The sequence below is a fragment of the Mirounga angustirostris genome, unplaced genomic scaffold, assembly GCF_029215605.1.
Source record: "Mirounga angustirostris isolate CCGP_5_RB_7025 unplaced genomic scaffold, mMirAng1.0.hap1 SCAF_4, whole genome shotgun sequence".
NCBI lineage: Eukaryota > Metazoa > Chordata > Mammalia > Carnivora > Phocidae > Mirounga > Mirounga angustirostris.
Window position 1 is genome coordinate 17,371,597 of NW_026991712.1, and position 24,989 is coordinate 17,396,585.

General features: G+C 50.8%; 1 protein-coding gene across 4 annotated transcripts in view; it reads right to left on the reverse strand.

The window, feature by feature from the left end:
• Positions 1-24,989, reverse strand: part of ZHX2 (zinc fingers and homeoboxes 2) — a 155,497-nt gene that overhangs the window by 68,319 nt on the left and 62,189 nt on the right. For 3 of the 4 annotated variants that reach the window (XR_010410528.1, XM_045895968.3, XM_064587938.1), the window contains exon 2: positions 17,331-17,401. The gene's annotated coding sequence lies outside the window, so the exon portion shown is untranslated. The remainder of the gene's footprint in view (positions 1-17,330; positions 17,402-24,989) is intronic. The other variant, XM_045895969.3, reaches the window with a different exon arrangement.

Below are 24,989 nucleotides of genomic sequence, written 5' to 3' on the forward strand. Positions count from 1 at the left end.
CCAGCTACCTCAGTTTACCTTGTGTGTTATGAGCCACAGCTGTCCACAGCTGGTGTAGTAGCTTTTGTCGGGGTTCACCGTCCCTCCACCACCTCAGAGTAACCCATGAGCTGCCACCTTCTGCCACCCAGTTCCTTAAACACACAGGTCTTGTTGAGAGAGCAAATGCCTTATTTATTGCAGGAGTTGTGTATTCCTAAACCACGTGTAATGTGTAAAACTGTGCTACTTTTTTTTTTTTTTTTTAAGAGAGAGTGAGCATGTGCGTGCAGGGGGGTGGGCAAGGGGGAAGGAGGTGGGGAGAGGGAGACAGAGAATGAATATTAAGCAGGCTCTAGGCCCAGGGCGGAGCCTGATGTGGGGCTCCATCTCACGACTGTGAGTTCATGACCTGAGCCGAAATCAAGAGTCGGACTTAACCGCTTAACTGGCTGAGCGATCCAGCACTGTTTTCTCCTTCTTACTTCCTTTTCCCCTTGTTTTCGTTGCTGCCTGGGATTGCACATCTGTCCCCGTCCCCTCATCGAGCATTAGCAGCTCTGTCTCAGCCTCAGTTCTCTAGGGAACCCAGGTTAGGCTACAACATTGCACCTGGAGGGAACAGCAACTGCAAAAGGTAGCAACAGGCTTGGTGTCCCCGAGGACAGGAAGAAGGCCCGCATGGCTGACGCTCAGTGGGGGAGAGGGTATACAGGCTTGATGGGCAGAGAAGGCGGGATCTTTTATTTAGGGTTTGGTCAGCCAGGGAAAGGAGTTTGGACATCAGCTGAATTGCCATGAGAAGCTACTAGCTGGTTATAATGCTTGGGAATGGCGTAATTTGGTTTGTATATTAAAAAGGTAATTCTAAACTGTGTGGGTCCACTTGTACACAGACTTTTTATAGTACAGTACTGTAAATGTATTTTCTCTTCCTTATGATTTTCTAATAATACCTCCTTTTCTCTAGCTTACTTTATTGTAAGAATACAGCATATAACACATACAGCATTAAACAAATAAAAAGGTAACTCTAGCTGAGGTGTGAAGGATGGATTGTGAGCAACAGGACTATAAGTGGGGGGGGACCTCTCAGGTCCAGGACAAAAAGAGGGGGCCTGGACCAGGGTGACAGAAGTAGGCCTTGGGGGTGGCAGGCATCACAGATGCCCCTGTGGACCTGGGAAGAAAGGGAGATATTCCAGGGGACCCAAGGTCTGGTTTCGTGCATTTCATTATTTTGCAATTTGGGGCAGGTCACTATTCTTTAGCGAAAGGAAGGAAAAAAACATTTAAAAAATTAATGAAGATTTGGAGGCCAAGTCGCAGAAGTGCAAAGCTCATCTGCTGGCTTTGGAATTAAAAATAAAAAGAGGGGTATGTGAGTGTGGGCGTTTGACAAATTATGCAAGGGAAGGCGGTTGCTTCCATTCATCCCTTTCAGGGAACAATAACCACAACGTGATAAGCCGCATTGCAAAGCTGGTCTCTGTCTAAAACGTGGCCAAAGAAAGGAAAGATTAATCACACAGGGAAGGCTGATATCTCAGGGGCAGATTAAGACAACAAGTTAGCAATTTCGAGTCATTAGAAACAGCTAAAATCAGAACTTCCAGTTAAGGACTATACTTTACACAGCCCTCGTTTTTGAGGGGGAGCACGGGAGTAGGGAGGGAGATTGATTTAAGTTAATTAAACCTGGTGCTTAATTAAGTGTGCTCAGATACAAACTGTATCCTTTTTGCATGGTTAATGCAGACCTGGGTTCACAGCTCCATGAAATTTGCTGGCTGGAACTTTTAACGAGATGTGGAGGTTTCCATTAGCTACATGAGTGCAGGCATTTTTCTAATGGTGAGAGTGATGGAATGCTAGGATGGGTGACTTAGGGATGGGACAGAATCCCCTGCTCAGGAGAGTCAGGCAGCCTGGAGTAACAGAAAGGGTCTAGATTTGGGGGTCAGAAAAGATGGGTTCTCATCTCCACGGGGCCTCTCATCAGCAGGGAGACCTTGGCACATCATCTGTCCTCATGGACTCCTCGATATTTTCATCATGCGAAATCCCTTCATGACTTCACCCTCATGCTCCATAAGGATTCTGTCCACAAACTACACTTATCAAGTCCTACTTTATTTCCATTTGCGATTCATCAAACATGCACGTAGTAACGGCAATAGGTAACATTTACCACGTGCTTCGTCTGTTCGTTCCAGATTCTGCTGGAAGCATGTGACATGGATGAACTGCTTGATTCTCTTCACATTTCTAAGAGGTAAACACTATTAACCCCACTTGCCAGAGGAGAAAACAGAGGCACAGAGAAATAAAGTAACCTCCTCAAGGTCACACAGATAGTAAATGACAGAACAGAAATCTGGACCCAAGACTCTGATTGAACACAAAGAAACAGTTTGTGTTTAGTTTGTGTTGGCCTCGACCTCTTTTGCCTCCCCTAAGGGCTGGTAGCCAAAATGTCACCGGCTCAAGCCTTTGTGTTTTTTAAACCAGATACTCATCCCTGCTCCTAACCTCCCTCCAGGAGTTAAAAGGCCTCGATGTCAGGATGCTTAGAAAGCTCTACAGATACCTGGTGCATAAGGAGGAGGGTGGAGGGGCTCGTGTGCTCAGGCGGGCTCCCATTGGCAATGCTCCCGTGCCCAGCAAATGAACTGGTAGCAATGATGCATCTGAATCAGAGGAATTTGGTCACATAGGTCATCCAGTGTTAATCAAGTGGTAGGACTTACAGAGATGATGTCACTGCCTTCCGAGTCATTGGGCTCAGTGGACACAAGCTTTGGTAGGATTTTTCTCCCTGTTGTTTTTCAGGGTGTGAACTCAGGGGTTCTCGAACATGCTGTTCCTATTGTTTGAAGGGACCCGATGCTTGGGCAGCATCTGTTTTAGATACTCTTTAAGGTGGGGGCAGGGTTTTACCTTTGCTTCTCTTGTGGCACATTCTCCCTGCTGTGCTTCTCAATCTCAAGCTACCAAAGGGAGAGTGATGGCTCGTATTTATGGTGTCCCTGCTGAATCTTCACATGGGAAGGTTCTGGAGGCAGAGAGCCTGTGTCCAAAGCCCAGCTCCACCGTGGTGGGGCCTCTGGCAGGTCACTCTGTCACTGAACCTTAGCTTCCTAGCTATAAAAATGGGGTAAGAACAGTACTTGTCTCAGACTGGTTTTGAGGATTAGAGGAAAGTGCTAGGAGCACTTCCAACTCAAGAAGCTTCGGCACTGGGGCTCTTGGGTGGCTCAGTCGTTAAGCGTCTGCCTTCAGCTCAGGTCGTGATCCCAGGTCCTGGGATGGAGTCCTGCATCAGGCTCCTTGCTCAGCAGGGAGCCTGCTTCTCCCTCTCCGGCTCCCCCTCCTTGTGTTCCCTCTCTCGCTGTCTCTCTCTCTCTGTCAAATAAATAAATAAAATCTTAAAGAAAGAAAAAAAAAAGAAGCTTTGTCATTAATTTTAAACTCACTTACGTCTCGTAACAACCCTATTGGGGAGATAAGATTCTCTCTAGAGGCCCGGGGAGTTAGGTAAGTGACATATCCAAGGCAACACGTCTGGAAGGGGCAGAACCGGCATCTGAACACAGTCCCTAAGGCTGAGTTGGAGATCAGTGGTGGTGGGGGGGGGGGGTGGGGGAAGGCTGCATTCCACACCTGGCTTTGCCACTCTGAGAAAGTCACTTCAGGTCTCTGGGCTTCAGTTTCCTTATCTGTGAAGTGGGAATAATGCTAGTCCTTCTTATTATGAGAAGTATCAAGTATAACATAAGCTCAAAGTATTGGGCTACTATTAAAAAAATGATGTGGAATAAAAAAGAATTCCTTAGATAGACCTTCCTTTCATTTGACCCATATTTCTAGACAAACTTCCTTTGGGGCAAACCTTGGGTACCAAGTTCTCCCGGGAGGCACATGGCTAACCTAGAGTTCCCGGGGCTGGGCTGTCCCTGCTCCGTGGAGAAGCAGCTTAGGACAAGCAAGGCATCCGAAACAAGTGCTGCTGGGAGTACGCCAAGTCCCCCTTTCCTCTAGTGACGGGTTCTACTCGTCACTGCAGACACCATGGGTCAGGCATCAGGCGTGATGTTGAAGACACAGATGCTGACTTAAATGCCATGCATCGAGGACTCCCTCTGAGGTCAAGGTCACCTTGTAGCTCCTGGCCCAGAAGAAATTATAGGACTATTCTAAGTTTGCCTTTGAGGATTCCTCCTCCCAGATGGCTTAATACTTTCATCTGGTGGATTTTGGGAAACATGTTATTGGTTGCAATAGCAGTCCTGATTCTGGATCCCCTCCCTGTACCCATCCGCACACTTGCACCCGTAACCTTGTTGAGGCCTCCCACGGTCACACTGGCCAGGGGACTTGGTTGGCCAACTGGATGTCTGTTAGCAGATAGGATGCAAGCCAAGACTTGCAAAAGCGCTGGCCCCTTTCGGCTTGCACCCTTGTTCCTCGGCTACTACCATTAGAATATGCCCGGGCAAGACCACTGGAGGGTTAACCGTGTGTGAACCTTGATCGACTCACCCCTGTCGTCCCAGCTGAGGCCATCCTGGATCAGCCAATCCCAAAGATGTGGGTAAACCCAGCCATGATCTGCAGAGCCACTTAACCTTTAAGTAACCTCAGGTTCATGAGTGAACCCAACCCACAAAGGCTAACTCCTGTAGATTATGAGCTAGAGAAATGCTTCTTGTTGTTCACCAGTGAGGTTGGTGGATGGTTGTTATGAAGCGCTATTGTGGCAATAAGTAGTGGATACACACACATCCATATGTACATATTGAAAAGTATAGTACACTCTGGCTTTGGTTAGAATTTGCTACACAATCTAAACTTTCCTTTCTCTGCTTTTGGAGATACTGGCACAAAATTTTCCATTTTCCATATACACACCCACTTAATGTAGACACTGTCCCATCATGCCAATGAAATCCTGATACCAGAACATGGAAAATTCGAAAGGCTTTTCTCCCCACCTTATGTCTCATGCTTCCTCTTCCAATCCATTTATTTTAAATAAAAATCCAAAGTATATTTTAAATAAATAGGTCCTATTTGTCTAAGACAAGCTCCCATTCCATGTCAAGAATCTGCCCTTTGGATAATCAACCAGGCTGTGGTTCTTTTCCAAATGTAGCTTCTGTAAGCTCCTCAGAGCCCTCCTACTTAGACTTGCTCCTCTGCCTTCACATCCCATCCTCTATCTGTGAAGAGGCAGGAGCCTTCAAGGCACCTATTGCTGCCGCCGCCCCCAGATGGCCCTCCCAGGGGCCGGCAGTGGGTCCCCCACACTGCCCCCAATGCCGCTCGGGCCTTTTGCTAGGTGACGATCGCAGACCAACTGCATTCCCATCCCCTCTGACTAGTAGCCTCACAACTCCAGGCAAGCTCCCCAAACCCTGTGAGCCTCAGCCTCCTCGTCTGCCCGGGGGAGGTAATGAGAGTATCTATCTCACAGGACTGCCGTGAGGATTAAATGAGATAGTACGGCCCCAGCATACATGGCATTGTGCGAGGCACAGTAAGCCCTTGATAGATGTGAGCTATTATTATAATTGTATGCATGGTGCCATGGGAACCTGAAATCCTAGCGAGCAGTTATTTAATACTTACCATGTGCCTACTGTTTTGAGTATTTTAAGAACTGTTTTAGTGCTTTTTATACGTTTATTTCATTTTTTAAACCTCATGATAACAGTTAGGTTGTCATATAGGTAGTGTTATCTCCAGTTTCTGGATGAAAAAAAAAACCAGAGGCACAGAGAAGTTAAGTAACCTACCTAAGAGCACACAGCTAACAGATCACCATGATAGCCCTCTCCACTCTCCCTATTTTATTATAGTTCTTCACCCATCCTTCCCACGGGTGGGGGGGGGTCTGGAATGTGTAATTAATTTGTGCCTTCTCAGTGCTTAGCACATGTCAGACCATCATATTAGGGGAGGATGCCACAGAATGTTCTGTGTCCCCCTGGTCTTTTCTCTTTCGGCGTTGGCCCCCTTGAGGGCAGAGGACTGGGTCTCCTGATCCCTGCACCTGCTCCTTACTGAATCGGCCGGGTGGGACCAGATGGTGCCTTGAAGAGGAAACGAGCTCCTTCTCACAGTGGCTCCGGGCTCTCCACACGCCGTCTCACAATCCAGCTGGATTCAAGACACAGGAAGCAAACAAGGCTTTCAGCAGCCTCAGGCGAGCAGGGGTGAAATTAGTAGATTGGTGTACAAAGAAGCGTTTAATAATGCTATCACGCTACCCGTCCTCACGGAGCCGTTGTGACATTCTGCATTAAAGAAGTGACGACTCTCAGTTGCTGCGTGGAACGGGGGCCTGGCATCAGGTGGGCTCCCAGCCCCGAGAACACTTGTATTTTCTGGCGGCGGGTGGCATGCCTACGGGGATCAGGGGAAACTGATGGCTTCGTAAAAAAATGTCCTCGGAGACCCCTTGAAGCCCTTTGTAATGTGGCTGCTCTTCTACTCGCCTGTCAGGAGCATCATTTTTGTCAAGTATTAAGGAGCTGTTTGTTAAACTAATGTTGTCATGGTAACTGGGTGGGGGAGGGGCGCTGCAATAGTCGGTGCTGCCCGAATTATAGCATATTAATCAAGTGCGTGGTGCAATTTAATGAGTTTCCCCGTGTGCCTCCCTGTAACGATGAATGTAGAGGACCCAGGGACTTGGGGTTTGCCCCCTGTTGTCACTGCTGAAGACGTGTTCCTTCACCAGTTCCTGGTGCTGTGCTGTTTGCTGGATGGATGGATGGATGGATGGATGGATGGATGGATGGATGGGTGGATGAACAGATGGATAGATGGATGAATGCCGGAACCAAAATTTTACATGTTCTCATTAGAGCTGCTTCTGCCCACTCTCCCATTTTACAGTGGGAAGGACTTTTGCCAGAGAGTTAGGGAAAGTCAGAGAGGTCAAGGAAGTACATGGGGGCAGGCACGGCCAATGGTTTCCTTGCCTGAAAGGAGGACTAACGGCAACAACAAGGGGGCAGAGCAGATGCCTGGGTTCAAATCCCAGCTCCATCTCCTCCCACTGTGTCACTCATGAGGGAGTGGCCTGCTCTCCCAAGCAGCTCATTTCCCCATGTGTCAGAGGAGTCATGACCATGCGTACTCGGAGGGCCAGGGAGGGGATTACAGACGAAGCTCTTACCACAGCGCTTGGCCAGAGTGCATGCCCGATCACATACTGACCATCACCCCTGCACTGCTCCCTCCGGTAAGAATAGCCCCAAGAGAGGCCCCATGATTTCATGGTCTAAAGGTCTAATCGGGCCCTGACCATCCAGTGCAGGATCCACACCCAGGTCTGGTCAACTCTACTGCCATGCCATGTTCTTTCCGAGGTCGGCAAACTTTTTCTGGAAAGGGCCTGATAGTCAATATTTTAGGCTTGGTGGGTCGCATGCAGTCTCTGTTGCATATATATATATATATATATATATATATATATATATATATATATTTAAAATCCTTTAAAAATATAAAAACCATTCTTAGCTCACAGGCTGCTCAGAGATAGGCATAGTTGGCTGATCCTTGCCATGCTGTCTTATGAGGAAACAGGAAAAAAGAGAAAGCAAAGTGAAAGGCGACGCATACATGGCTTCTTCTCCCACTAAGAGCGGGTTGAAGCTACACGTAAAAAAGAAAAACTTGGGCCCAGGAATTTGTTTGACTTTAAAAATCAAAATAAAACCAGCCCTGGTGATTCCTTGCTGTCCTGCAATGTTCGTTCTAATTTACGAAGGGAGGCACAGACAAGTAGGGTGACCCGGCCAAGGTCACGCTGCTAGTAAAGGACAGAGCCGGCACATAAACCCAGGGGTCTGGGGCCAGGCAACTTTGCCACCACCCCATCCATCTACCCCCACGACATCGGAAACAATCTCTATGCTCTGTTATTCTGAGACTCCGGACATCCTCCACCAGCTGATCTGGTAAAGAGCCAGACTCTGGGGGCTGGCCGACCTATGATCCAGTCCCAGCTCTACTATTACTGAGTCTGTGACCTTGGAAATGATGAACTTTTTGGTCTTCAGTATCCTTGATGGTAAAATGGGGGATATTTGCTGTACCTCCCTCTAGGTGGTTATGAGGTGAGCAAATGGCCCCGGACGTGCCAAGTGCTGGCCAGATGTCACCACAGCTATGACAATGACGGTGGCAGGCCAGCCCCCAGAGATGCTCAGGCCCTAATCCCCAGAACCTGTGAATGTTGTTACTTTAAATGGCAAAGAGGAATTAAGGTTGCTAATCAGCTGACCTTAAAATAAAGAGAGTATCTGGATTATCTGGGTAGGCACAGTGAATCACAAGAGTCTTAGAGGTTGAAAAGACAGGCAGAAGAATCAGCTTCGGACTGAGGCAGCAGGAGGGAAACTCAACTGGCCATGGCTGGCTTTGAAAATGGAAGAGGCCGTGAACTGAAGAATTAGGGAAGCTTCGAGAAGCTGGAAAAGGCAAGCCATGGAATTCTCCCCTAGAGCCTTCCAAAAGGCATGCATCTTGTTGACACGGATTTTAGCTCATTCAGACTTCTGACCTCCAGGACTGTAAGCTTGTGTGGCTGCAGGCACCAAGTAGTCTGTTACCACCGCAAAAGGAAAGAGGGAACGGATACGCTGTTTGCCATGGAAAGGAGAAGCCTCCTCAGTGCGGAGCCACCTGAAGCAGAGACGGCGTCCTGCACAGGCTGGAGGGCGAGAGCAGGCCTCCTCTGTACGCTCACTGATGCTGCTCAACCAACCAACCTTAGGCCTGCGCACGTGACCCGAACCCCTCTGCTCCAGGACACTTGCTGCGATGGCCACCAAAACAAAGCCCTCTTCCTGTGGGGGTTGCCGAGAGAAGCTGCTGGATCTTCGGGGGAAACCTGCCCGAGCGAAGCCCACACAGAAGAAATCGGGAGTCTCGAGATGGAGAGAGGCGAAGCCTGCTGACATTGTTTAGATCCAGCTGGGCTCAAAGCCAGACCAGCTCAGACTTTTCAATTACATGAACTGCTTTTTTGTTTTAGACTTCCATCAGTTTGAATCAGATCTCCAGCTGGTAACCAAAAGTCTGACTAATATAATCAAATATCCACTTAAGTACTGTTACCTACTAGTTTCAACTGTTACCATTTCCTCGGCCAATAATCTTTGGGCCCTGAAAGAACACGGAATGGCGTTTAGGGCAGGGCCATAGGGCAAGGGGTCAGACGGACAGTAGGGGAAGGTGGGATGCCATCTCTCCTGTTCAGCTCAGATACACTGAGTCTACTCCTCGAGTAGGAGCAAGAAGAGCTGGAGGAAGGAGCAAAAAACCCCTCACACACCACTGAATGGGAGTGTGGTTTGAACTCGCACCTGGACTTGTGGAAAACCACACACCCTTAATGGGGTCTTCATGTTTAGTCCAGCAGGGCACCTGGGACAGTGGTAGCTTGGTTTCCTGAATGAGTGGTTTCTTCTGGTCTTGCCTCTTAAATGCCGATAGCGTCCCCGGGTTCTGTCCTCTGCTCTGAGCTGTCCCCGAGAGAGAATGCAATCACCCCATGGCCTTGCCTCGCTCCTCCATCAGCTGTCTGTCCATCTTCATTCCTCCCCAGTAGGCCGGAGGGATGTGGCACACGCCCTTTGGTGATGGGGACAGTTGCCCACATTGATTTTTCACAGGACAGTGAGGGTGGGGTGGGGGCTATGCCAGCGTTGGGGAGGGTGACATAATTTGAAAAGAACCCAGCTGATGGTCCTCTCTTCCTCCCCCAGGACTACCCCCATCAGGTTGACAACCACCGACCTATATGTGGATGACTCCTGAATTAGTCCATCCTGGCCTGAAACTGCTTATGCCCGTGTTGGACATTTCCACTAGGATGATGACATGGAAATTAATAGCAAGACCACGGCTAACGTGCAAGCTTGCTCTTACTGAGCACTCCCTCTGTGCCAGGCATAGCTTGCTCTTACTGAGTGCAAGCTTGCTCTTACTGAGCACTCCCTCTGTGCCAGGCATAGCTCCCAATGCTAGTGTACGACCCGTACGGCCTCTCAGGCAGCTAATAACTGCGTAATCCCCATTATACAGATGAAGACACTGAGGCTCTGGACAAGGAAATGACCCCTCTAGGGTCACACAGCTAATAAGTGGCTGAGTCAGGATTTGGATTCCCGCCATTCGGACTCCAGAGACCACCTGGGTCACCACTGTTCTCCACTGCCTCCCAGTCCCTGGGCGTCCGACGGGTGCGTCAAATACTACGTTCCCAGGGCCTTCTGTACCACCTGGCGCGTTCTCCCTCTCTGTTCACTACCATGCTCAGCAGGATCACTCTCAGATTCCTAAGCCAGGAGCCTAGGGCTCCCTCTTGACTCCCCTGTCCTCACTTCCTGTGTTCAAGGCCAGTCAATGTTTTTTCTGAATTGGTACCCTGGGGGGCAACTCCCCTCGCTCCGCCCCTGCTGTGACTGTCCCTCTACAGGGCCACGCCTTCTCTGCTGGGCCAGCTCTCCGCCGCTGCCTCCTGACTCCATCCGTCTGTCTGTGCATCTGTCCTGCCTTTGGTCTGTCTTACCTGTGGCCCACCCTCTGCACTATGACCATGTTATGTTTCTAAACCAGAGACTGCATCGCATCAGCCGCTTGGTTTCGAACTTCTGAAAGCTGCTCGTTGCTTCCTGCAGGTAGTCCAATCCTGAGCACGGCGTCTGAGGCTCTCCGGGCTTTGACTCATCCGCGTTGGCCCATCTCAGCTACCACGGGCTCCCTGATCAGGCTCCACATGCTCTGGCAACACGGGACTTCGGGCATCCTCCAAACGTCCCAGACTTCCTCTCCCTCCGCCCCGCTGCGCATGCTTCCCCTGCCTCCCTATCTGCAGAAGTTCTTCCCCTCCCTCGGGTTCCAGTTGAGAGCCTCCTGGGAAAACCACAGGCAGAAGGAAGGACTTTGTTTCTGGGGGTGGGAAGCTCACAGTCTCGGTGTCAATCCGGGGGTCACAGGACACACTGATTTCTGCTCTGATTTACTTAACTGATTTTGATTTACTAACTCCGTGCCAGTCCCTGTTCTAAGCACATTCCATACACTCAGTAGTCATAACTACCCTGTGAGGCGGCCCATTTTACAGATGAAGAAACTGATGTACAGAGAAGTTAAATAACTTGGTCAAGATCAGGGGCTAGCAAGGGTGGAGCTGGGATTTGAACCAAGCCAGTCCGGCTCCCAAGTGCACGGTCTTCCTGACCCTGGAGTGGTGCTTCACATTGGGTGCTGGGACCGCAAGGTCCATGGGAATCCAGAGAGGGGACAAGAGCCTCAGAGGAAGCTGCCGGACGTGCTGAGGTGACACCCCTGCCTGCCCAGGGCCTCCAGGTGATGGCTCCTCAGGCGAGCCTCTGCTGGCCACGCCCTCTGACCTCAAGCCCCCCCACCCCCCGCCCCAACCGTGTCCCCACAGCACTCTCAGCCCCATCCTCAAGAACGACGAGATGAGGCTGGACAAGGATGAGGAGAGGGACCCACAGCAGGGTCATGACACAGGGAGTGGAGGTACAGGGGGTTAGAAGGACCCATTCCTCCTTCCCTCCCCATGGGGCCCTGGGCTGACTGCTGGCCAGGCCTTCTCCTGGGGTGGGGCAAAGGAGGCTCCTCAGGCAGGGGAGCAGGGCTTGGGCTACAGAGCCATTCTGCTCCAGGCCTCAGGAGAAAGGATAAAAGAGAAGCATGAGGTTGTCCAGGCCCAGGCCAGAGAAGATGGGGCAGATGCTCCAGGAGGCCAGTTGCCCCCTTAGAACCTCTCCTCTCAGCCAACAACCCAGGAGTCCTACGAACTCTCCTGGGATTCCCAGGCCTGCTCTCCCACCCCTTGGCTTCTGTGACCAAGGGTCTTGCTCCACCAGCCATGTGGGTTCCTCTCCCTGCCTTACATAGATTTAATTGGTCTTGATTTTTCTTTTTTTAAGTGAGAACCTCAACGCTCTCCTGAAGAATTCTCAGGGGCTAAGGCTGAAACTGGAGCTCCATTTCAAATTTCTTGCCCATTTTTAACAAGTAGATTCCCCTCCTTTGGCATGCCCACACTCAAATTCACTTGGTATCAACCTGACATTTGACCACCTTCACTGTCCTGTCTCTCCCTATAGGGGGTGTGGCATTTGGGTGTTGACATTTGCTGAGTTCAAGGGAAGATGTGGACACCGTCTGGTCACTGTGTGGTTCAGCGTCCTCTGGAGAGACCTGTGACCAAAGCCTTCATGCACATGCCTGTCAGGACCCTGGGAGCATCCGCTACTCCACCCAGAGGACCAAGAGCAACTCAAGTTGAAGGTTTAAGTGGACCTTTCCCATTGAAAAATCATTGAGAATAAAAAGGAAAAGCCTCTGAAAAAAACTAACAGGAGTCATTTGAAAAGTATGATGCTATTTAAAAAAAATCTATCTGTAACAGCATTTTCTCGAACATATTGTAAGAAGAAAGCTATGCTTTCAGGGGGACTATAGATAGGAGGTGGTACGGGGGAGAAGAAATAGCAGTTTTTTGACCATCTTTTTGTGAGCAAGATTGCCGGCGAGGTCTCTTCCGCATTTTATCTCACTTACTCTCCCGGATGGCCCTCTGGGGTGTATTATTTCCCCATTTTACAGATCAGGAAACTCAGGGAAAATCTAGTTCTAGACTGTTTTGTCTCATCTTGTGCATAGAATTCTGCAAAAAACAGCTTATTCCCAGAGAGTGCAGCCAAGTCTAATTCAAATTCTCTGGCAATTTGAAATAGAAGCCAAGCTGCCCATTGAATGATTTTCTACCTCAAAAACACCCTGCTTTCATTGGAGTTTCGGTCGTATCCATCGTCAGCGCACGGAGTAAACGTCCTAGGAGAACGGGTCAGGCACGCTCAGCCGCGTGGTCAGACTTGCTAAGCACAGATCACTGTGGTCCCCTGCACTGACTCCAGGTAACTAGTTGCTAGTTCATTTGATTCCATTCACTGAAAGGTAACAAAGCTCCTGTATGCAGGAGATACCCAAAGATGAAGACTTCTCACTTACTCGGGTTGGTTCCAACGTGGTCCAGATTAATGAAGTTGGGCCGTGCTTTGCCTCTCTGATGCAAAACAAGGCTGCTGATAGAAAATCCCGAAGTATGGGGCTAGGGAGTGAGTGGTTTTAGAAATTGCTTTGTGGGTGCCTGGGTGGCTCAGTTGGTTAAGCAACTGCCTTCAGCTCAGGTCATGATCCTGGAGTCCTGGGATCGAGTCCCACATCGGACTCCCTGCTCAGCGGGAAGTCTGCTTCTCCCTCTGATCCTCCCCCCTCATGCTGTCTCCCATTCTCTCTCTCAGATAAATAAATTAAAAATCTTAAAAAAAAAATAATTAAAAAAAAAGAAATTGCTTTGTGCAGGGATGCCAAAAACTGGCCCGGATGCTACAGGTCTTCTTTCTTGCTCCCTCAGCAGACATCACTAATCCATTGCAGCACACGATTTCTTGGATATTCCTCGGAATCCTTCTCAGCGCCCTGTCCCGGCAGCCATGAGCAATTGATCGGAGTCCAGAAGATGAAATCTCCTTACCGTCCCTGCCCGAGCCCGGGTACCTCATCTAAACAGAGGTGGCACAGAAGCTGAGAGAAGCTGCAGGCATGACAGAGCCAGGGACTGGGGCTTCTTTCCTCTGAATGCCTCCCCTTTTAAGCTGCCCAGGAAAGCCCCGCATCCCTGGCCCCTTCCCACTAAAGGGAGAAGTGAAGTGGGGGTCACTTGGCAAAACGCTAGACATTTTTGAAGATCCCGTAGGCACAGGGGCAGTGCCTGTGCCCTAGATGATGTGGCTCACACTACAGTCCTACTATCCATCTAGGGTCGCAGTGTGATGGGCAGGGGAGGTGAAAGGCAAGCCCCTGAGCAAGCTCATTTATAGTCCAGGTCTACTACTAATGCCTACTACTAATAGATGTCTCAGGCAAATGCGACTGTGTTGAAAGGGAAAGTACACACTGAAGAAGGGAGTGCCTGCAGGCTCGGAGAGGGAGCGGCCCCAGGAGGCTGGGGTCTCACCTACTTATAGGGAGGTTAAAGTGAGGGGTTGAATATCCATGGGAGGGATGGGGGATTTGCCCCTTTAGTGTGGGGCTTTGGGGGACCTCGCCCACACTTACTTTTGGTCACTTGACGCACGCGTCCTAGCATCTTCTGCGAGCATACTTTGTGCCCTCAAGCGCCCCAGTGGAGGGGTCATTCTCGCTCATTAAGGCACTTAGACGCATGCTTGGGTCTCCATAAAAGGAGCCTGGCGTTTCTTTACTTAGGTCCCTGACTACTTGTAGGCTGACTGCAGCCTTCTCTGTTGCTTACTGCCTGACATCCTGTTTTGAGTTCTGTTCCCTGATCCCTATGCTACCCTGCCTAGAACACCATCACCCTGCCTCTCCGCACGCTTGTTCTCCTTTGGGTTCTGGGCTCCCCACACCTGTGTGACACACACACGTGCGGTGGGCACTCCTTGACCCTGTTGGAGACGCGGGGCTCGCTCTGCCTGTGGCACTTGGCCCATACCCCAACAGCCCGGAGAGCACCCTGGGCGAAGGTACCCCGCCCCGGACAGGGTTTCAGAGGTGGCTGCTTGAATGGGCTGGCAAGCACAGGCCCTTGAATAGCCTGCCTGCCTACTGTAGTCTCCCGCTTTCCTGGCAATCCAAGCTGCTTAGGTGTCTCTTATTGGTGGGTACCCAAACCATCCCCCGGGGGCCCTTCTTGGCAACGCAGTCTAGATTCTTCTAGGTCTGCCTGTGGGGCAAATATGGGCATTTGTGGAGTGTGAGGCTTGGATTTCAGCAGATGCTAGCTATACCCAGTTCAGGCAAGTGCAATTTTTATTTGAACCCTGCTACGAGTCCTGGTGTTGACTGGTGACTTTTACAAAGCGAAGCATCATCCTGAGAATCAGTCTCCCACCTGAAGAGGCAGCCAGACCTCACCGGGTAAGGGATGGGGAAGGGGGCATTGGCTGTGAGGCTTAAGATCATGCCACCCAAACTCAAGTCTTAAATGATGTTCCATCTGCATCAACAGAATCTTTCTTCCGTAGAGTGCTTTTCGAGTTGTTAAGATCATTTCTGCAAGAGGAGGAGGCTCGCCCTGGTTTTCAGTTCACTGGGGGACAAGGAGGTCCTGAGAAGTCAGACCACTTTTCAGGAGGGCCCCCAGCAAGTAATAAATGGCTGAGCGGCCCCTGCCTTTGGACGGGTACCAGGACTACAAGGGCCCGTCAGAGAGAGAGCCGGGGAAATGGAGCCAGCTTTTCACAGCATCTCCATTCTAGAGAGTGGGTGCAGGGGGTGTGATCGCTTCCCTGTCCCCCCTCCCTCCAGTTAAGCCCAGGCTTCTGATTCCCAGCCCAGAGCTCTGTCCTCTGCCTCATGCTGTCCCAACACTGAACCTTAATCCAGGGTCATGTCCCACGTGTAGAAGACGAATAGGGCTAACGTTTATTGGGCACTTACTATGTACTGGCCCAGGGCCAAGCTGCTGGACAGGGATTAATTCACTCCTCCCAGCCACCCTGTGTGGTAGGTGTTATCATAATCCCACTATCAGCCGAGAAGACTGAGGTATATAAGGTCAGCAACTTGCCTATGGCCCCCACAGCTTAGTGGAAGAGGCGGGATTTGAACCTGGGCGGACGGACTCCTCCTTAACTAGACATCACCTCCCTGGATGGCTCCCCATCACTCTCCCTTCCAGTCAAGTGACAATCACTTACTGAGCACCTACTATGTGCCAGGTCCTGTCAATCAAAGACACAGTCCATGCCCTCAAAGCCCCACTCCTGCTTAAAGATTTGCCAAGAAAGCATCAAGTCCTGGCTCAACTGCATTGTTCAGGCCTCCCCTCCCATCGCTTGTCTCCCACCCTCCAGCCCCCCACAGCGCTCAGGACTCAGCTGAACAGACAGCCTATGCACAACGACTGTCAAACTCAATTCTCATCCATGCTGTCAGTTTCTTAAAGAACAAACCCATCTCTGGCCTCCCACGGCACCCTGCCCTCAGGGGCCCTTGATAAATATTTACAGCTGCAGCTGACCCAGGCCCAGGGGATGACGACCCAGTCACAAAGCACAAAGGAAGCCTGGGGGCTCATTACTCAGACCTTCCCATTCACAGTGGGTGTCCCTCCTGTGCAAATTCCCCACCCGGGTCTGGGGTGCGATTCTTCTCATGCTAGCTTGAGTGTGTGGTCCGGGTCTTGCCAAAGCGCCCCGACCCCCTTAGGAAGCCACCCTCGCTGTCCTCCCACAGCCTGGGGGCTGGGGGAATCCTGTCACAGCGTCCCCCATACCCTTCTTTTCTGGTCTGTGTGGCCTGGATCAAAGCTCTGGATGGTAGGACTAGCTGGTTAATCTTTTGGTAGTCTTGGCAGGGGTCAGGGCTCCCCGGAGCTTCTACTCAAAACCGCCCCTGTGCTTGAGAGTTGCCCACCCCACCACGTACGTGAGGTGTTGTGGTATGTGTGGCTGTCTAACCACTGAGGCCAACGGACAACAGGTCTTAGGAAGACCCGAGGGTCATCGCGTCCGAAGTTTTACAGCAGAATCCCATCAAACAGGCGGTGCTGAGAGAGTGCGCGTGCTCACAAGCCCCCCACCCCTCACCCTACTACCCCTGGGGGTTCCGGGTCATCACAGGAACAGAGTCTGTAAGACACTGCCCTAGTCAAAACCGCTCCTTCCTTCGACATCGACGCTTCGGCAACCTGCACTTGCACTCTTCCAGTGACAGGGAACTCACTACTTCCAGCGGATGCCTGTTTCACCCCGGCATAACCTCTTTCGTTAGGAATTCGTCCTCAGGCTGAGTCAGTAGCTGCCCGTTCTCCAATGACGACGGCCCTTTGTGCAAGGTGGTTTTCTCACCTCTCATTGGTCAGGTCCCCTCAGGGCTAGGGGTTACAAACCTGTAAACCAGGTAGTTCCCTCTCTGTTCTAAGAATATCTCCCTAACCCTGGTTAGAGGTTCCCTGGACACAGTTCCAAGCACAGGCCCTCTGGATGGTGCATCCGAGCTATTGTCATCTGAGCAGAGAACGGAAACCCAGGCTGTACAGACTCGGTTTGCTTCTAGGGAGGGACTGGCAGGGCCCCAGTGAAAGCCAGGGGACTCACCCCTGGATTCTCTGCACTGTGCCACTTCTAGGTGCATCTGCAGGGAAGCAGAGTCCGAGCTACGAAAGCCAGCTGCCCCTGAACAGGCTCCAGGTCTGGCCCCCCCCATTCCCCCTACGCATCCCCTTTCCCTCCTTGAAATCCTCCGCCCAGCACGTTGTCACTCACCAGCCCCGGATTGCTTACATCCTGGGAATCTTGGTACACGTTGACTCCAAGAGCAGTCAGGGTGTCGAGTCCTACAAAGAAGACAAACTCAATATTAAAAGCAGGGCAGAGCAACGAGGTATCCAACTCTTTTTCCAGGCAGCCTGGAGGCACCGGGGGACTGGGATGGAGAGACCGTATGGGAAAGGAAAGGGAAATGGGAAGGACTGGGAAGGACGAAGCTGCTCATTAAACCGACCTCAAAACCTCTGGGCTTTGTGGTGATGCTGAGAAGGGTGCAGGGAGGGGGAAAGACCCTCACCCTGGGTGAGTCAGCAGCTCGTGGAGAAACAGGCCTTTCAGGAGAGGGAAACCAAAAGCAGGATCAGATGGGGCGGGGTGGGGAGGTGTCTCCTGCACCTCACTCCGGCTCTCCTGGAGTCTTTGGAGTCGGCTCCTAGCAGCGGCTGGCTGGGTGCGGTTCCATTTTGATGAAGGTGAGGGGAAAAGCCCTGTGCGCAGGCCTCAAGTCAAAAAGATACTGCAGTCCTTCAAACAAAAGCCCCAAATGCGTATTTATATCCTGGGAGACTCCTGCCAAGCGAACCCTGTGTGTGCTTTGAAAATTCCTCAGGAGAGCTGTAGCCGGAGGAATAAGGCGTGTGCCCGGCTCAGAGGCTGCGTTCCCAGCATGGCAAGTTGAGGCCTGAGCTCTAGAGGTTTCTGCAGCCGGCAGAGGCCCACCTGCAGCGCACGTGGGAGCGTGGATCAGCGTGCTGATGAGCCATGCAGGCCGTGCTCCTCACTCCCCACACCCAGCCTGCCTCCAAAGCGAAACTTGTTTTCTCTTGTTTCCCTAAGAATTCTGAGGTGAGCAGAGGGTTCTCTCTTCATCTCTGCCTGTTGGCAAAGAAGAACCTTTTGACTGGAGGGGGGTGGAGGTGGGGGGAGAAGAATCTTCACCGCAATAGTTTCTGCGGACGTGTTACCACGCACCGGGCGCTGTATACACCTGCTCTGTATTCTTGTTCTTCAAAGGGAAGCTCGCATCACCTGGGAGCTTGCTGGAAAAAGTGTCTCAGGCCCCACCCGATCCTACGGAGTCAGAACCTGCTTCCTAACAAGCTCCTTGGGTGATTCCCGGGCTCACTAAAGTCTGCAGAGTTCTCCTTTGCAGTCTTGGAAGGTGTAGTAATATGCATCCGTAACCATGGAAGGAAGGAAGGAAGGAAGTCATAGCCCATTCTTCAGGTGAGTCAAAGAGGCTCAAGAAGCCACAACTTGGCTACGGGGGTCTTACCGCCAGTAAGTGGTAGAGCCGATCCAAGCCCAGTGTTCCTTTTCACGGCGTGACCTTGGGGGAGCAGAAGGGGTCGGCAGGCCCGGCTTGGTGGGAGGGCTAAGGGAAGGGCAGTGGGCCAGGGGTGGGTGGATGACCTCAGGCTCCACAGCGGGAAGGGTCCCTGGAGAGCACTCAGGGAGGGAGGCATTGCACATGGCAGGCTGGCTCCCCTCCTCCCCACTTTTGTGAGGGCCCATGAAAATTTTCCAGTTGAAGGTGCTGGGCCTCCTTCCTGCAGGAAAAGTCAAGCTTCTACATTAATCCCAGTGGTTAATTTATGCCGATTCCAGGGAGTTTAGCTCTCTGGCCCCTGTACTTAGAACTAACCATCCAGCGGAAGAGGTACCCAGGGGACCATCGAACCTTAGTATCTCAGGCACTGATGTGCAGGAAGGCCAATACTCTGTAAAGCCCTTTAGAGTTTAGAAAGAGCTTTTCATCCATTAGCTAATCGCTCCTTAAAAGAACTTGGGGAGGGTCACCAGTACTATTTTCCAGTTGAGGAAAATGAGGCACAGAGAGGTTAAGTGATTTTCCTGAGGTCCCAGCTTTTGGGCAGGTTGGGGTTGAGGTCCTCTTACAGCTCAGCTGCTCCTGGCGGGCAGAGCCGTCACGTCACAGGTTTATGATGCTCTTACCTAGTTTCGCCCAGCTCCATATGGCTTTGCTTTACACTCTGCTCACAGAATGCGTTTATGGAATAGACTCATGGGCCAAGAGGAAAATGGTCCACAACCCACACAGGGGGGTGTGACGGTTACCTTTCTTCATGGAAACTGGCCAGCTGGCGTGCTTGGTTTATCAGTTACTCACATATTACACGTTAGATCTTTCCTTCCACTGCACTGTCTTCCCTAAGGCAGATTAGCTCACAGAAGGTGGGGGATGACGTCAGTAAAATCAGGAGGTCGCGGAGGCTCATAGGCAAATGTTCCCAGCACATTAATGTTTTGCTCCACATGACGGCAACTGGATGCAAAGCCCCTGGACACAGCTGAGTGCAGCAAGCCAGGAGGGCTCCTGGCTGTCCAGACGCCCACCTGTGCCATACCCCGCCTCTCGGCTCAGCGTGGCCACGTGCTCTGTCTTAGCAACCCCTGTTGCTCAGGTCTCTCGGGTCTTTGTGCAAAGGCCATGGGCTAGCCCATCTATCTCTGCTACCCGGTGGCAAAGGCTGCAGCTGCCCTTCTACCTGGAATTTCTGAGAAAGGCATCTGTCCCTTTCTGCCTTCCCAGCCTCCAACCGTCCCCAGCCCCTCCCATCAAGCCCCCTCTTCCTTTGTAAAATCTAGCCCAGGCAGTGACTCAGACCCTAGGTTACTGATGTAGTTTTTTAATTCACAATTTAGCATGCCCTTTGAACTGCACTTGTATCCTCACTAGGATTGACTCGGGTGGGTCATGAGGGCTCTGCTGTCCCCCAATGGTCCCCCAGAGCGCTGTGATTTTTGAATTTTTTGGAATGCAAGGTTTTACAGGAATGCATCTATCATTTTATAGCAGAAACGCCTTCATTATGTCAGCTGCATTACAGGTACTGATATCTACTTATTAAATATGGAATATGTTAATACTAAATCCTGAGTATATTAAACATTTGATTAACAGTCATTTATGGAGTACCTATATACACCCAATTGTGTGCTAAGGACCAGAGAGACATAAATAAATAAGACCCAGTCCTCACCTTTAGGAAACTCACAGTATAAAAAAAGAGGAAGATAAATTCTAGTCTGAGTATGAGAAAGGACAGTGTGTGCAGAGGTGGGCCAGGGAGTGGGGGTGCAGCTCATGGATCCCTCATTTGTCTCAGGATAGAGACCACATTCCTTACCCCAGGGCTTCCAAAGCCCTGCAAAGTCTGGCCCCCCCCGCTCATCTCGCCCTGCCTTACCTTGCCCCGCTGTGTTCTGGGCTCACTGACTGACTCCTAAGCTTCTTGAATCCCCCATGCCCTGGGCAACCACACGGCTCTCCTTAATCCCTTTCCTTCAATGCTCTGTCCTCCCCTTCCCCTAATTAGCCCCAACCCACCCTGTAGGACCGAGGGAGGCAACACACGTAACATGCTGAGAATCCTGTCAGCAGGTACGTTAGCTACTCTTATTACTGATGATATTTATTATTATCCTTCAGCCGGTGGGGTGCTTCTTCTTGAGCAGAGAGAAGTAGAGCAATTTGCGTGGGGTTGCACAGTGAATTATTCCCAGAGCTGGGAGGAGTCTCAGCCAGTCGGTCCTATTTTCCCTGTTTATCCTCAGACCCCGCACTGTACCATCACCCACAAGACACCTGATCCTAACCAGCATGGGGGAGAGTACTGGTCTCGGAGACAGGACATCCGAGTCTGAGTCTCGCATGCTTGTTCGGTGCTTGCACGCCTATCACTCCTCTCCTCAGGACCTCGGCTGCCTCACCAGCCAAGTGGGGCTCTAACAGAACCTCCTCCTTGGGCTGGCATGGGGGTGTCCAACGCCCTGGTGCCGAACACCGTTCCTGCACATGGAAAATGGCAGCTCTAATGGTGAGCACTGTACATGAATTAAAGGACATTTTGATGTCCTTCAAGCTCTAAATGTGCACACGTTTCCAGTCTTCCTGGCTCAGGACTCCTTTCACCAGAAAGTGCCGGTCATATGGAGCAAAATCCCAGTAAAGAAAAATCTGCCTGTAAGATTTCCCTTACAGTTCCCCCGTCTTCCCCTGGTGGCCTACTTTAAGCCTACTGGATTGCTAGACACCTGAAGGGCGGAAAAGGGAAAGGCTACTTGAACGGTTTGTAGGAGAAAAACACATCCCCCACCCCCGACCCTGCCACGGTCACTCCCATTCCATTTCTTCATTCAGCAAACATTTAGCAGATGAGTAAGAAACATCAGGTCCGGTAAACAGGTCATTATGTCCTGCGGTGATGGCCTCATATTGAGGAGAGGGCGAGGAACCCGTGGTATACAGGGGAGGGGGGTGGAGGGGCTCCGGCCAGGGCCAGTCCAGACTGGACACGAGAGGAAGGTCAAGCACAAAAAAGGTGGGAAGCTACAAGCCACTTCTGTGTGGCCATCATTCTGCAAACTGGAGGTGCAGTCTTCAGTTGCCTGTCTTTGTTCCAGAAAATGTTTCACCCTGGTCACCAACAACAGCCTTTCATTCAAAAGAGCATCACTAGCCGGTGACTAACACAATGGCCTGAGCGCTCGTTCTGTGCCAGGCACTGAGCCGAGTCCTCCACATACCTTCTCTCTCTCCCACGGCAAATCTGAGGAGCACGCATCCATGCACCCATTATACAGATGGAAACCTGAATCTTCCGGCGATCAAATACACCGCCCCAAGTCACAAAAGTCAAATTCCAGCACTGGGGTTTGAACTCTGGCCGGACCAGATACAGTCTTTCCAGGTTCCCCCCGCCCCGCCCCCAGACTCTTAAATTTTGGCTCTATGGCTGAAATTGCTGGCAAACTGGGCCATCTCTCCTCCAACCCCAATCTACTCTTCTACTAAGAACCCCCTCAAAAGCACAGAGGATGCTGAGTTCCTAACCTCCCCAAAGTATGTGGGCACAGCTTGACATCTTGAATAAGCATGCTGAATTCTACTCTAGAATTGATCTGTTACTTGTTTCCAAATACTTCCTCTTCAAAACTGTTGAGCACAATGGACACTCCAGGAAGAGGTGCCCAGTCCTGGGCAGGGCAGGGTCTGTTTTGCTCACCACTGTCTGGGGAGATAGGTGAGCCCTTGCAGCTGGGCTGGAGCTGGAGACTTCGATCATATTATGGTGCCAACCAAAGCCCATGGCCATGGTGGCAAGTTCACCAGGAGGGGCACATGGGAATACAGCAGAAGGGGGGTGGATCCGAAAAGCAAAGAAGGAAGGAAGACGAAAAAGCTGGAGAAGGGGGTGTGTGTGGGGGGGTCCCTGTTGGATACAGATACCGGAAGCCAGCTGGAGTGGCCGGAGCCAAGCAGGCCAGAGAAAGAGCAAGGGCCAGATCTTTCAGGGACTTGCAGGTGTTTCAAGACATTGGCTCCTTCTACCTGAGGGATGGGAACTCGTCAAAAAGCTGGATTCTCTGTGTCTGCAGGACCTGGCACATGGCTTCTCTCACAAGTCATTGCTGAGTGGACAGCGGAGTCCTGCTGACTCCCGGGCCCCCTTCACATCCTCCAGCAGTCTGAGAGGCATCCCTGGGACCCTGCCATCTTTACAAAGGCCAACCACAGGGCAATCTGATTTGTGTAGGGAAAAATTGTCCCCGGGCACCTGGCCTGAGCCTCCTTCTGTCAGACCTCGGGGAACCCTGGCTCCGGGGGCTTCGGGCAGATGCTTGGGGATGAATACACCTTTGATTATAGCTCATGTTTCACAGGGAAAAACACAGCTCCCTGGAGATTGGGATTCTATGAAAATGAGCCCTTGCAAAAGAGAGGAAAGTGAGCTGGAAACACAGGCCCTCTGGGCGGGTGGTGGTTTCTTTATTTAAAATAAACAACAGCAAAGAGGATCAGCCTGGATGAGAAGCAGGTTCTGGATAATCCCTAACAGGCAGGACTTAAAAGCAAGTGACAGAAGGTGGCTGAAGAGACTGGTCTGCAGGAAGGCTGTACGGGGTTACGATAGGCAGACATGGTCTCCCAGAACAGGGATGTCTGCCTTCCCCGCCCCGCCCCCCGCCCTCCCCCCGTAGGAAACACAGCTCCTGTGGACATTAATTTAACCCTCATAGGGAGACTGGCAGACCCAGTTTAGAATATGCTTTCTAACATTTACGAGTTTTGTGTCCAGAGACAAAATATTTAAAGTTTTCTGAGCCTTAGTTTTGCCATCCATAAACGGATACGATGGGGATTAGATGATATTATGAATGTAGGGTGCTGGGCTTGAACCCATGTGTCTGAATACAATTCTTCCATTTTCTCCCATACTCCCTCTTCAACTTAAAGACAGGTTTCTTCCCCTCCTGTCATGATTATCTGGCACATAAGAGGTGGTTAATAAATGCTGGTTCTGCTTCCCTTCTTTCCCCCACCATGTTTAGCACAAATCTGGGTATCCAGGAGGTGCTTAATAAAGCCATGCCGATTAGACCCTCCTCTGTGCAACACAGTGGCTGAGAACATACAAGGAAAAGGCAGCTAGCTGTGTGTTTTTTTTTTTTTTCCTCCACTGCATCCTGTTTTGAGCCCTTTATTAAATTCTTAAGTATTACTTGCCTTCAGGGTCAAAATAAAATTTCCACAGATTTCCACTTTGCACTCATAAATGATTCTCGCTAAACTCTTTTTCTTTTTAAATTTTTTTATGTGTGTGTGAGGGAGCATAAATGTACTGACTCATAGCTGGAAAAACTCTCCCTAACACATTCCAAATTTGTCGAGTCACATGAATTGAATAAAAGCGCTTAACGTAGCTGCTAGCCCCAGGCTGGCGAGCAGTTTCACCAGCTCCAGGGGCCCATCTCTCCCTCCCCACTCCTACTCCAGGGGCCTGGGGAGCTTCTACAATGGGCATCGAATACCTGATGCAGGTTCAATGGATGCAAGGATTAAAAAGGATTTAGCACCTGCCTCAAGCCAAGCTCAAATTCTGCAAGGCAGTGTAACATATATTCCAAAACCTCAAATAAAAATTTGCATAGAGGATCGCCGAAATTGAACAACTTCATTTACTGGCTCAAGTCTGTGCTGGGCACTCTATCAAGCACTTTCCACGCATGACTAGTTTAATCTTCACGGCCACCCCGGTTGGTGGGGTGATTGCAATGAGCCTCCTTTTACAAGAGAGGAAACTGAGGTACGAAAGTGTGAGTAACTCGCCCAAGGTTCACAGTGTGCAGATGGCGGAGCTAAGATTCAACCCAATGTAGCTCTAGAACAGATGCTCTTACACACCCAGCCATTCATTCTGAAAGGAAAGAACCCTTCTGCAATGAAGAAAGGAAACTCCATTTATTCCACAATTATCTATCCAACACTTAGAATACAAACACTGCACCAGATGTCGAAGGGAGGCTGTTGGTAGGCAATTTGGTTACTGATTTCAGTGAGTTTGGAATTGCACAGAGGAGCTATGATGTATGCACAAATAATTACGACAAAAGTAAGTGAGAATGCCAACAGCAGGGTTGTAAAGTGGCATGGGTGGTGAAGGCTTGGTAAGGTGATAACTCTGGCTGGAGTGATCCAGAAAGGCTTCCTGGGGGAGGTGTTATTTAGCTGGATTGAAGGATGCGTAGGATTCAGGCAGGAGGCGGCCGGACGAGGTCCTGCCTGCTTAATCCCAGCTAGTACACACAGGTGGCCGATGGTCCTGGGAGTCCCCATTCTGGTTCTGATTT